The following is an 11,484-nucleotide window of genomic DNA, read 5'->3' as shown; positions in this document are numbered from 1 at the left end:
GTGATACAGATATCAAAACAAACTTTTTTTTTATAATTTTAGATTTATTTTTCTGCAATTCATTCACAACATTATCCCCTAAAGGTTGAATTTTCTACAGTTAAAAGTCATCCGATGTTTTTGAAATGTGCCTATAGTTTTTTTTTTTTAATTTTTTAACTTTCATTTAATGAATATAAATTTCCAAAATACGGCTTATGGATTACAATGGCTTCCCCCCCATAACGTGCCTCCCACCCGCAACCCTCCCCTTTCCCTCTCCCTCTCCCCTTCCAATCACATCAAGATTCATTTTAGATTCTCTTTATATACAGAAGATCAGTTTAGCATACATTAAGTAAAGATTTCAACAGTTTGCTCCCACACAGAAACATAAAGTGAAAAATAATAGATGATTTTTTAAATGATGATGAAATCAGACTTTTATGATAAAGCATTTTGACATTGTTGTAGTATTTTTACATTCCATCTAAAATGCTTTTTATTTTTTATTATTTTTTAAAGATTTGTTTATTTATTTGAAAGCTAGAGTTAGAGGCCGAAAGAGAGGGAGATCTTCCATCCACTGGTTCACTCCCTAAATGGCCACAATGGCTGGAGCTGAGCTGATCGGATGCCAGGAGCCAGAGTTTCTTCTGGGTCTCCCATGCGGGTGCAGGGGCCCAAGGACTGGGGCCATCCTCCACTGCTCTCCCAGGCCATAGCAGAGAACCAGATCAGAAGGAGAGCAGCCAGGACTCGAACACACCCCTGATGCTAGCACTGCAGGTAGCAACTTTACCCACTAAGTCACAGCACCAGCCCCTCTTTTATTTATTTGGAAGATAAACATAAAGAGAGATCTTCCATCTGCTGGTTCACCTCCCATATGCTCACCACAGCCAGACCAGGCCAGGCTGGAGCCAACATCCTAAACCCGTGGGAGAAAGTGCAAGAGGAGTCAGGCAGTATTTTTACACCAGGCACCAAATGATCTGCCAGCTCCTCTTAGGAGAAGAACCTCAGGGAACTTCAGCCAGTGAGGTGCAGCTCCAGGAGCCACAAACTAGGAAGAGCCCATGCCCACAGCGCATTTGCATGGGTGGAACACCGACTCAAAACCTCAGTTATGGGGAAGCAATGATGAGGAAGAATGAAATTCATGGTGCAACATATTTATATTAACTTTAATAAAACTCTAATAGGGAACTACTAACAGTGACTATAGTTAAATAGGAGGAAAAGAGAAAAAATAAGAGGGACACATTAAACTGATACAATGCAGGCCTCAGCTTCACAGCAGGGAGGCCGCTGTCCCAGGCACCAGGCTCACAATGAGCTCAGATCTGCCCCTGAGGTCCCAGCACTCGGTCATGAGGACATCACAATGGTGTTCATGGCCTTGAGGCTGCTGCGGGCCTCTTGGCAGAGGGCTCCAGCTGGCAGGACAGGGTATAGCTAATGCACAGAGCACAGCCATGAGTCCACCAAGAGCCTCAGCTCAGGCCTCCCTCCCAGGGCCTGCCCAGGAGCTGCAGTCCTGGGGGCCAGCAGTGCCCACGGGACAGGGCCTGCTGCCCACCAGGGGGCCTGGATGATGCTCCCCACCCCCACCCCCACCCCACCCTAACTTCACCTAATTCCTGCCCATCACTCACCTCTCGCTCTCCGTGAGATACTCCATGGACCGGAACCACACGCCGAACTCCTCATCACGCTGAAAATAATAATTGCTTGCTGCCACATGCAGCAGCTGGATTTCTTGAAGGACTTTAATTTCTTGGGGATGGAGGGACACACAGGACACTGTCAGGGCCTGGGCTGGGAATGCTGTGGGGACCTTGTAGGGGAGGGGCTGCAGGGTTCTGGGTGTTTCCACTTAAGAGGCCTCCTCCACTCCAGCCCATGCAGGCCCCACCCTGGCCTCTGTCTGGGGTCCAAACAGCCCCTCCCCAGGGGCTTCTCCTTGATTCCAGTCCTCTATCTGCACCCACCCTAGGGATGGGTCTCCCCACTCTGTGTGCACCCAGCCCTCCTAATAGAGCAAAGCTGCAGGGGTGATGCATGGGGGTACTGACTGGGGCCACCTGTGACCCCCTGTCCCTTCCTGCCCTGAGGCCACAGCTGCTCACCTTATTCAGTTTCTGAAAGCTGATGTCAGCCCACTGGAAGGCAGAGTCAATCAGAACCACCCCCAGCCGGGGCCCAGCCCCAACCCTCCCCTCTCATGAGGTCCTCAAGCCAGGCTCTTCCTCCCCCCCTTCAGGGTGAGTGCCCCGCCTGCCCCAGAGTCCCCCATCGCAGTGTGCAGTATCACCAGGTCTGTCAGGTAGGTGCCAAGGAAGGGGACAACACCCTGTGCCACAGCGGGTGGTGGTGAGCACCTGCTCTCAGGTGCCACCCAAGCCCTGGCCCCAGAGACCCCTCCACCCCAGCTCCTTTACCCTGGTTCATGTTTCCCCTTGGGAGCCATCCAGGACCCTAGGCTTCCTCCCCCATTCTCCATCCTCCCACCTGCTCCCAGGACAGCAGGCACCCCTAGGACTCCTGGTAGGAATTCCAAGGGCACTCCAGTTGTGTGGCTCCCAGCACCACCTCAGCCCCAAGTCCACTGTGAGCCCAGCTGCTCCAGGCCCTGGCTCTGGTCTCTCCAGTGGAGGACACTAAGGCAGTGTGGGGACTGCAGGGAGGGCTGGAGGTGGAAACCCTGCTCCTGTGGCTTGGGCCCCGATGTGATGGAGGAGTCCCCTCACCCGGGCACACACACTTTCTGTTGTTTCCACTGCCTCATCTGGGCTCTCTGCGGGTTCTCCGGGGCAGCTAGCTTGCAGGTTGCCTTCTGCCAGGGTCAGGGTCAGGGTCATAGGGCCTGTCCTTCCCACCCCTGCCCACACCTCTGCTGGAGCCCTGCATGTCTGACCCCCTCCCCCAAGTGCACTCTGGATGCTGTGGCTCCCACTCTCACTGGCAGCACCTTGAGCAAGTGGCCTCCCAGAGTCTACTCCTTGGCTGGCGAGGATGCTGGTCACCCCCACCTCACAGCTGTCCTGACTCAGCATCCTACGCCTGCCCTCCTCCTCCTCACTGTCCCCCTGGGAGGAAGGCCAGGCCCTGCACCACACATCACACTTCCTGGTACCTCACCAACCCCTGCGAGCCCTCCACAACAGGCTCATCAGCCCCATCCTCTATTTCAGAAATCAGAGGCCAAAGACTAGCAGTGACCAGCCCAGGGCCATACAGGAGAGCCTGTCCCGCCCCCAGCTGACCTGTACCACACTGCTTCACCCCACCCCCAGCTGCCTCCCTGGCCAGGAACCCATCTGGCTTCTGTGTGTCCTGGTCCCCAGCCAGGCCCAACCATGGAAGGAGAGGGCCAGGTGGTCTCATGAGGCCTGGCTGACAGGTCCTGGCCACCCAGCTCCATGGGTGATGGGCAGTGAGTCAGGGCAGCACAGGCATCACAGCCACAGATGCATCTGTCCCTCATGTGCCCACTGCATTCAATGCTGGGCAGCCATTGACCACAGGCCCTGGGACTACCGAGCTGGGTTTTCCCTCCCCAGTGCAGGTGGGAGGCCTTCCCCATGCAGGTCCTGAGCAGGCAGATCCGAGGCAGGGCCTGGCTTCCTGAGGAACCGAGGTCACCCGATGGAAGGAGGGAAGCCCTTCCTGCCACTTCTGCCACACAGCTCAGGTGGGGTCACGGGCACAGAGCCTGTCCTGCCAGCCAGCTGGGGCTCCAGCACGGAAGCACTCATGGTGCTTCATCCCCCACTGACAGCCCAGCTGCCCTCACCACAGCCCTCTCCAGTGCCCTCTGACCCATGCCCCCTACCTGTGCCACAGCCTTCTCTCCTGCTGTCATCTCCAGCAGGATAGCAGGGAATCTTCAAGTGCACTCTCAGTGAAACCAACACCACCCCAGCCCCAGGTCCTGCAGCCCCACCCCTCCCCCCCTCCCCCCACACTTTTACCCCGCCTCCCAGCCCCCCTACCTTGGTGAGCAGATCCCTGCTCAAGCCATTGTCCTTCTCACACAGGGGCTCAATTTTTTTGTAGCTTTTCCTGTGGAGATGGGAAACCAGGAGGAGCTACTTGGTGTGATGGGAGGGTGGTGAGTGCAGCTCCCTTTCCTTGAGAGCAAGTAGGATGCGAGCAAGGAGGTGAGTTTCCCACTGGGTTCCCTGAGCCCTGGGGCCCAGGTGACAGGCTGGGAGCTGAAGTTGGTCACCTGGGCCCCTTCCCTTGCCTGAGTGAACTGTTTTGCCTCAAGTTCACCTGCACAAGGAGCTCCAGTGCTGCCCAGGAGCAGGAACAGGTGGGCACATTAAAAACCTGGGCCTGGGCCAGTGCTGTGGCACAGAGAGTCAGGCTGATGGCTATGATGCCAGCATCCCATATGAGCACAGGGGCGCCCAGATGGAGAAGGCCACTGGCTTGGGCCTGGCCCAGCCACTGTGGCCATTTGGGGAGTGAGCCAGCAGGTAGATTTCTCTGTCAATCCCTGTTTCTCCATAACTCTGACTTTCAAACAAATACATAAATCTTAAAAAGGAGCCAGTGCCTGACACTAAGTAAATGTCCTTGTGAGAAATTCTGCCTGGCCTTGGACCGAGGGAGGCAGAGAGTTACTCTCCCCAACTGGTCCACGTCTGGTCCCCAAGTCCCTGGCCACTGGCCCTTCCCAGAGTCATGAGGGATTAGTGCTGAGTTCTGGGGTTCCAGGTCCACCCGGGAGCTCCTGTGGGAAAAGGCACCCACCTTGAAACTTTTCCTCATGTCTCGTTCAGATGGTAAAGAGAGGTGGACCGCAGAGCACAGAGGATGAGGGAGAGGTCACCTGGATCCCCCTGGGCTGATGTCCTCCTCCTGCATCAGAGGCCCACGGAGCCACACAAGGGAACTGTGGCCACCCTCACAGGGAGAGGACTGGGTTCAACCCACGTGGAGGCTCAGGTGAGAAGTGAGCATGCACCCCTGGGAGAAGTGAGTCAGGTCAGTCCCCTCCCTGCCAGGAAGGGCCCAGGGTCTGTGCAGGGTCTTCAGCCACAAGCTGTACTTCCGAGGGCTGATAAAGCAATGTGGCCATTCCCAGTGTGCAGTGAGTGCCCTGGCCACCCACAGCTGACCTTACATGGTCCCTGTCTGTGGCCTTCATGCTGGGGTACCCCAAGCATGTGGCTACTACACAATTTGTCACACAGTTGAATTGCTTGATGGTGTCATGACCAGTGGAGGCCAGGAAGCCTTGCCTTTCTTGTTGCACTTGGTCCAGACGGAGCCTAGGCAGTGGAAGGGCACTACCTTCTGGAACAGCACCTGGGAAGGAGAGTGTCCCATGGGCACAGCCAACCCCACTCAGAGTGCACTGGTGCCCACACTCCCAGGATGCTGTGCATGCGGCTCACAGCGGTGGGAGCAGCAGCCCACTGAGGGTGCCTAGAACCTCATGGCCCAGAGCCCATTCTTAGAGAGAAGAAACAGAGGTGTTTTCTCCAGGCATCCTGGCCAACTCCCCATCCCTCGGCCAATTACCATCAGCCCTGTGCTCCTTGTCCCCATCCCAGCACACCTCCCTGTGGCAGCTACAACAAGGGGCTCTGTTTGCATGTCTGCTCTGGGACCCCGTCCAACTCTGAAGCCTAATCAGTGCTGAGACAGATAAGGCATTCTGGGCAGACTGGCAGGAGATGGGGGGCCACCTGCACCTCAGTGCCCTCCACAACCACTGGGCCACACCATGCCCAGCTTTCTGTCTGTCGCTCTGTGCACCTGGCATGAGTATGTCCTATCTCTACTGTCCACAGGGGACAGGTGGGTTAGGACATTAGAAATGAGCCCGGGTCACACTGGGGCTGAGACATGAAGCCTGTGCTGACTCAGAACGCTGGACTCTGACCAGGGCTTGTGTGGGACAGCAGGTGCCACAGGAACGCTGTGGCCCTGGCCCTGCCCAGCAGAGCTGGCTGCTCACCGCATCCAGGAGTATGAGCTGCTCTGCCATCATCCTGGGGGAGAAGGTGGTGATGTCAACCATCTCCGCCCCAGGCAGCTCCTCTATAATCCCAGCCCATCCAGAGGAGGCCTGTGGAGCTGGTACTAGTGTTGATTGTGCACATGGGGACAGGCCCCATGGGGAAGCTGGCCCTGGCTCCAGAGCAGGTCCAGGCTGAGTCAGTGGTGTGCAGCTGGCTCGAGAGCCAGTACGTGGAAGGATGGTGGCCCTGCACACAAAGCAGGAGCTGGAAGAAGAGAAAGGTTCGTCAACAGGAAACATCTTCCAATGGCCTCTGCAAAGCCCGAGAGGTCACACTGCCTGGAAGGGGATTCCAGCCCCAAACACCACCCCTGAGAGACCTGCAGACTGCACTACCCCTCACTGTCTGCTTTGGCCTCAGGGTGCTGGGCGTGTCCGGGCAGGGCATACAGAAAGTACACCTGGGTCCCCAGGTCTCCTCTAGGCAGGCTGACAGGCTTGCAGCCCACCTTCATCTTCAGCAGTGGAAGGCTGGTGTGACCATGGAGCTCTGCCTTGTACAGGTCTCTGCAGCATCCCAGGAAGGAAGCCATGTTGCTGGGGACACAAGTGAGGGCAGTGGGGTCAGAGGTTGGCTTTGGCTGCCACACTGCACTGCCAGGGGCCCCTCTGTGGCTCTGGAGCCCTGGGCATGCCTCCTCCTGTCCAGAGCATGACCCCACCCCCCAAGCCCTCCTGGGCTGCCCTGGCAGTGGCAGACCTGGTCAACAGGGTGGTCAGACCCCGTGGTGACAGCCTCCCATTGACTTTCTTCCCTGAGGGGAGGGCCCCCAGTGCTCAGCACAGAGGCTCTGGGCAGACTTAGGAGCAGGTTTCTCAGGATCTCTGCAGGTCTGGACCTCCTGGGGTAGGAGTGGGGAGCATGGGCAGAGCTGGGAAGCACCTGTCCTGGGAATGGACCCCTGGCTGCTCTGCGCCCCAGCCTCCCCTCTCCTTTGCAGGTCTGGAAACCCATTCCCAGTTCTGTTCTCCTTTCCTTTGTGGGGAGTCCCCAGGCCTTGGTGCTCTCAGAGGAGTAACAGGAAGTGAGAGATCCACACCCTGTCTGTCCCTCCCCAGCCACAGCCCACATTTTGCTCCCACAGTTTGCAGGGACAGAAGGCCCCTGTCTGGACCCAAAGTCCATGACATCCTAGTGGGGCCTGGGCTCTGACATCCTGGCAAGACCATGAGAGGACGCATCCTCTCCCCTCTGACCCTGTGGACAGGACCCGGGCAGGCGTTCAGCTGGGAGAGTCTGGGCCCTCCCAGGTCAAGAGGCCCTGTTTATGCTTTCTGCTTTGCTCACTGAGCTGTGACAAGTGTCTGTAAAGTGACTGCCCAGAGTACTTAACATTCACGTGCTGTGGGGATGAACCACACACGGCCCCTTGCCACAGAGCTGAGGGGCCTGGGCCCCATACCCAGTGCCCAGGCCCTGCTCTGTTTGTATCAGGGACTGGGGCTGGGAGGCCTCCTTTACAGATGGGAAGGCAGGGCTGCTCTCTGTGGGGTTTTCCAAATGTAGAAGGCCATGGGCTATTGAGTCCCGAGGGCGCAGAGACCAGAAGAGGGATGAGCACAGCCCCAGCAGCCCTGGCCACAGAGCAGGCATCAGGACCCCTGCCATGTCTGAAGTCACACGGTGCCTGTACAACCCCTGAGGCTCACAATCACACCACCCCACTTCTCAGAGGAGCAGGCAGGCAGAGAGCCACGGCTAGTGAGTGGCAGAGGCCCCGTGTGCCTGGAGGGCACAGATGCTCACCTATGGAATATCTGGTCCAGGAAATACGGAACAGTGCTGAAGTCGCCATATGAGCACAGCAGAGTGGACAAGTAAGCGATGGTTCTTCCTGGGGAGGCTGGGACCAGGGACTCCTCCAACTTCGCCCTGGTGCCTGGCTGCAGGCTCCATAGGGAGCAGACCTCTGCCAGGTGCAGTGTGGACGCACCTCCAAACTAGGGAGGACCAGCAGGGATAAGAGTCAGAGGCGGCTCCAGGGACCCCCAACCATGGGAGTCTGGGCTGGAAGAAGACCCCCTCACAGAGGGCATCCAGCTGCAACAGGTGACCCCTCACATCCGTGGGGGGTTAGGAATGAAAGGCCCAGAGTGACTTTGTTGGCCACATGGAGAGAAGCATGGGAGAGTGGGGAGAGCAGAGTATTACCCCCGAGGGAGGCCAGCAGCTGGGAGCAGCAGTGCAGAGATGGCAGCTAGCGGTGTACAAGCCACAGCCCTTCTGCACAGTGATCTGACCATGGCTGCCCTATGGGGACACCTCAGCCCCTCTCCCCAGCAAGTGCTGTCTGGGCCTCTGTCTCAGCAGGGCATTAGCTCCTGTGAGAGTGATGGTGACGCTCTGACACCTGTGTCCCTGAGTGTGGCTGCATGTGCACGTGTGCTCCTGAGGAGGTGATGGACGTTAGGCCAGGCCATTGGTGTGGGCCCCAGCTCTGCCATGCTGATAAGGAGAGGGGACAAGGACACAGAGGGCGGGTGCCGTGGCTCACTAGGCTAATCCTCCGCCTTGCGGCACAGGCACACTGGGTTCTAGTCCTGGTCGGGGCGCCGGATTCTGTCCCAGTTGCCCCTCTTCCAGGTCAGCTCTCTGCTGTGGCCCGGGAGTGCAGTGGAGGATGGCCCAAGTCCTTGGGCCCTGCACCCCATGGGAGACCAGGATAAGTACCTGGCTCCTGCCATTGGATCAGCACAGTGCACCGGCCGCAGTGCACCAGCCGCGGCAGCCATTGGAGGGTGAACCAACGGCAAAGGAAGACCTTTCTCTCTGTCTCTCTCTCTCTCACTGTCCACTCTGCACAGGAGAACACGGGAACAGAGATGGACATGTACAAGCAGGAGACACGGGGACATGCAGCCCCCAGTGCTATGTGCAAAATCCTGTGTGAGAGCTGCCCCCGTGTGGGGTCCTGGGCTGTGACTGCCCAGCAGACCAGGCTTCCAGGGGTGCTCTCTGAGGCTGTGCATTGCAGCAGGGCAGCCAGGGATCAGTGCTGAAATCCCAGCTGAGCTGCAGGACAAATGTCCTTTCTCATGGAACAGGATGGAGATGGGTGGGGGCTCCAGGGCTGAGACCGAGAGACACACTGCTGACACATGCATGAAGTAGTCTCTCTCTCTCTTTAGTGTTAGCCTCACTCCTGCATATGGGCTTTGGGTTCTCCATCATTGGTCGTGGGGAGTTCTGGATGGGCAGCGGAGCTGACCGCTGCCCGGGATTCCCAGGCTGGGTGGGAAAACAGTGCCATCCCACACATGGATGCTCTTGGATTTGTGTCCATGGAACCAGTATTCACCTGTGCCCTGATAATCCCACCTCTACCTGACATGGGGTTGCCATAACCCAGCTGTCAGTGGGCAGCAGAGGAGCGAGATCTCTTTGGAACGAGACTGGGGCCAGTCACTCAGGTGGGAAACATCAGGATGGGGCCCGGGAAGGTGCCTATATCCAGGCTGTGGTCCTGGGCCCAGCCTGGTCATCTTGAGTCCCCATCTGTGTATCTCCCTAGGCCCCTCCCTCAGCCCAGCCCAGTCCAGCACTGTCCATGGCTGTTGACCTGATGCACCTGTCCATTGCCTAAGAAAATTAGTTCCTCATGGGAATCATTGCTGATCTCCAGCATGGAGCCCTGCAAACAGAGTACCCAGCAACCAGGCCAGAAGGTGTTAGTGTCCCACAGGAGACACCCCTGTGAGTATTTCCACTCCCCAGATCAGATATGTAGAGACATTTGCATATACCCCCCCCAGCCAGGAGGGCTCCAGGTGACACAGGAGAACGCAGGTATAACCTCTGAGTAGACAAAATGTCCCCCAACACCCACTTTCCCATCTGCCATCCCTGGAATGGGTACAGATGACACCACAGCCATCCTCCAACACCTGAATCCTGCTGCTGTGCAGGAAGGGCTCCTCCTCTTGTCCCCTTCATGGTGTCAGGAGGACAGCCCACGCAGGGTCACCAGACTCCAGGCCTGGACGGGACTTCCCAGGGCTGCCCTTATACCTGTGGCTGCCTCCTCCTCCATGGCCACAGGTGTCCATAGTGAGAGCTTAGCCAGCATGTTACACGCTGGAAGGGACCTTCATTCTGGGTTTTCATTCGGCGAGAGCCTCACCTTGATAAGAAGCAGCAAGAGAACATTTTTCTGCCTCCAACATTTCCCATCAAGTGAGCTGGCAATGGCTACCACTAGAATGTGGGTGCCTGGTTACCAGAGTTCCATGTTCTGTTGTGGCCTGTTACCAAGGAAGTGAGGTCACTTCCTCCAGGTTCAGTACATGGACCCCTTCCAGCAGGAAGAGCTCCCAAGCCCCTCTGTGCTGCTGACTCTTCCTCTCCTGCCCCAATGCCATACCCTTGACTGTACACAATTACGCAAACACAGCCCCATCCCTCAGTGCCTGGGAGACCTGGATGGGGTCAGGATCCCAGGTTGAAGGGAAGGACACTCAGTTGGATTCTAAACCTCCTTTTCTTAGAGATTGAATGGTGGAACTCGTGGCAAGGTCATGGCATCACCTGGAGTTTGAGTGACTCGTGGAAGCCCCAGCCTGGGCCAGGGTCTTCTCCACTCCAAAAGGGGCCCTCCATCCTGAGTCAGGTATGGTTCTTGTTGTTCCCTTGCTCAGACAGTGCTCCCTAGTCAAGGTCTCTGAGATGGAACCAGTGTTTGCACTCTGTCCTGCTGTAAGGACAGAGTTGCCTTCCCACATCTCAGACACCCCCAAGCCTTCAAACACGAGTGTCAGCTCCAGCGAGCTCCTGAGCACCACATGGTTCCTCTCCCAGGACCTTCAGTCCCATGCTGCAAAGTCTGGCCTGCTTGCCACGGAGCCCTGCTACTCTCCAGACACTGACCCCACCAACAGTAGTGCATCAGAGCCATCAGGATGCTGTGCCATCAGGGGTCTTTCCACAATCTTTTTTTTTTAAGTTTTATGTATTTACTTGAAGGTAGAGTTACAGAGAGGCAGAGGTATAGACAGAGAGGTCTTCCATCTGCTGGTTCACTCCAAATGTCTGCAACAGCTGGAGCTGCTCCAATCTGACCAGGAGCCAGGATCTTCTTCCGGGTCTTCCACGTAGGTGCAGGGGCTCAAGGACTTGGGTCATCTTCTACTGCCTTCTCAGGCCATAGCAGAGAGCTGGAGGGGAAGCAGAGCAGCTGGGACTCGAACCGGTGTCCAAATGGGATCCTGGCACTGCAGGCATCAGCTTTACCTACTATACTACAGCACCAGCCCCTTTCCTCATATTTTTCAGGAGAATCTTTGACAGTTCTTGTTTCTCTGCTCTGTTGAACTACACTGGGTCCTGTATCATGTGTGTGTTCTCATTGGAAGTTCTGTGGGCTCATGTTTGGGACCATAGGCTTCTATTGTAGACATATAGGTGATAGATGATGTAAACGATGTAGATGATGAATGATAAGATATCTAGATGACAGATGATTAGGTAG

General features: G+C 56.6%; 1 long non-coding RNA gene across 2 annotated transcripts; it reads right to left on the bottom strand.

Moving 5' to 3' along the window:
* Window positions 1–1,582: 1,582 nt before the first annotated feature.
* LOC127488568 (uncharacterized) lies at window positions 1,583–10,987 on the bottom strand. 2 transcript variants are annotated; one of them, XR_011385922.1, is made up of 5 exons: window positions 10,141–10,987; window positions 7,767–7,960; window positions 4,744–6,556; window positions 3,978–4,047; window positions 1,583–1,696 (listed from the first exon to the last, which is right to left on the bottom strand). It is a non-coding gene; the product is annotated as an uncharacterized lncRNA (long non-coding RNA). The 2 variants fall into 2 exon arrangements; XR_011385921.1 differs by lacking the exons at window positions 1,583–1,696; window positions 3,978–4,047 and having other exon boundaries at window positions 4,063–6,556; window positions 10,141–10,980.
* Window positions 10,988–11,484: the final 497 nt, after the last annotated feature.

The sequence above is a fragment of the Oryctolagus cuniculus genome, unplaced genomic scaffold (genome assembly GCF_964237555.1).
Source record: "Oryctolagus cuniculus unplaced genomic scaffold, mOryCun1.1 SCAFFOLD_172, whole genome shotgun sequence".
Lineage (NCBI taxonomy): Eukaryota > Metazoa > Chordata > Mammalia > Lagomorpha > Leporidae > Oryctolagus > Oryctolagus cuniculus.
Note: the sequence above shows the minus strand (reverse complement) of the source record. Positions and strands in the feature narration are given on the sequence as shown.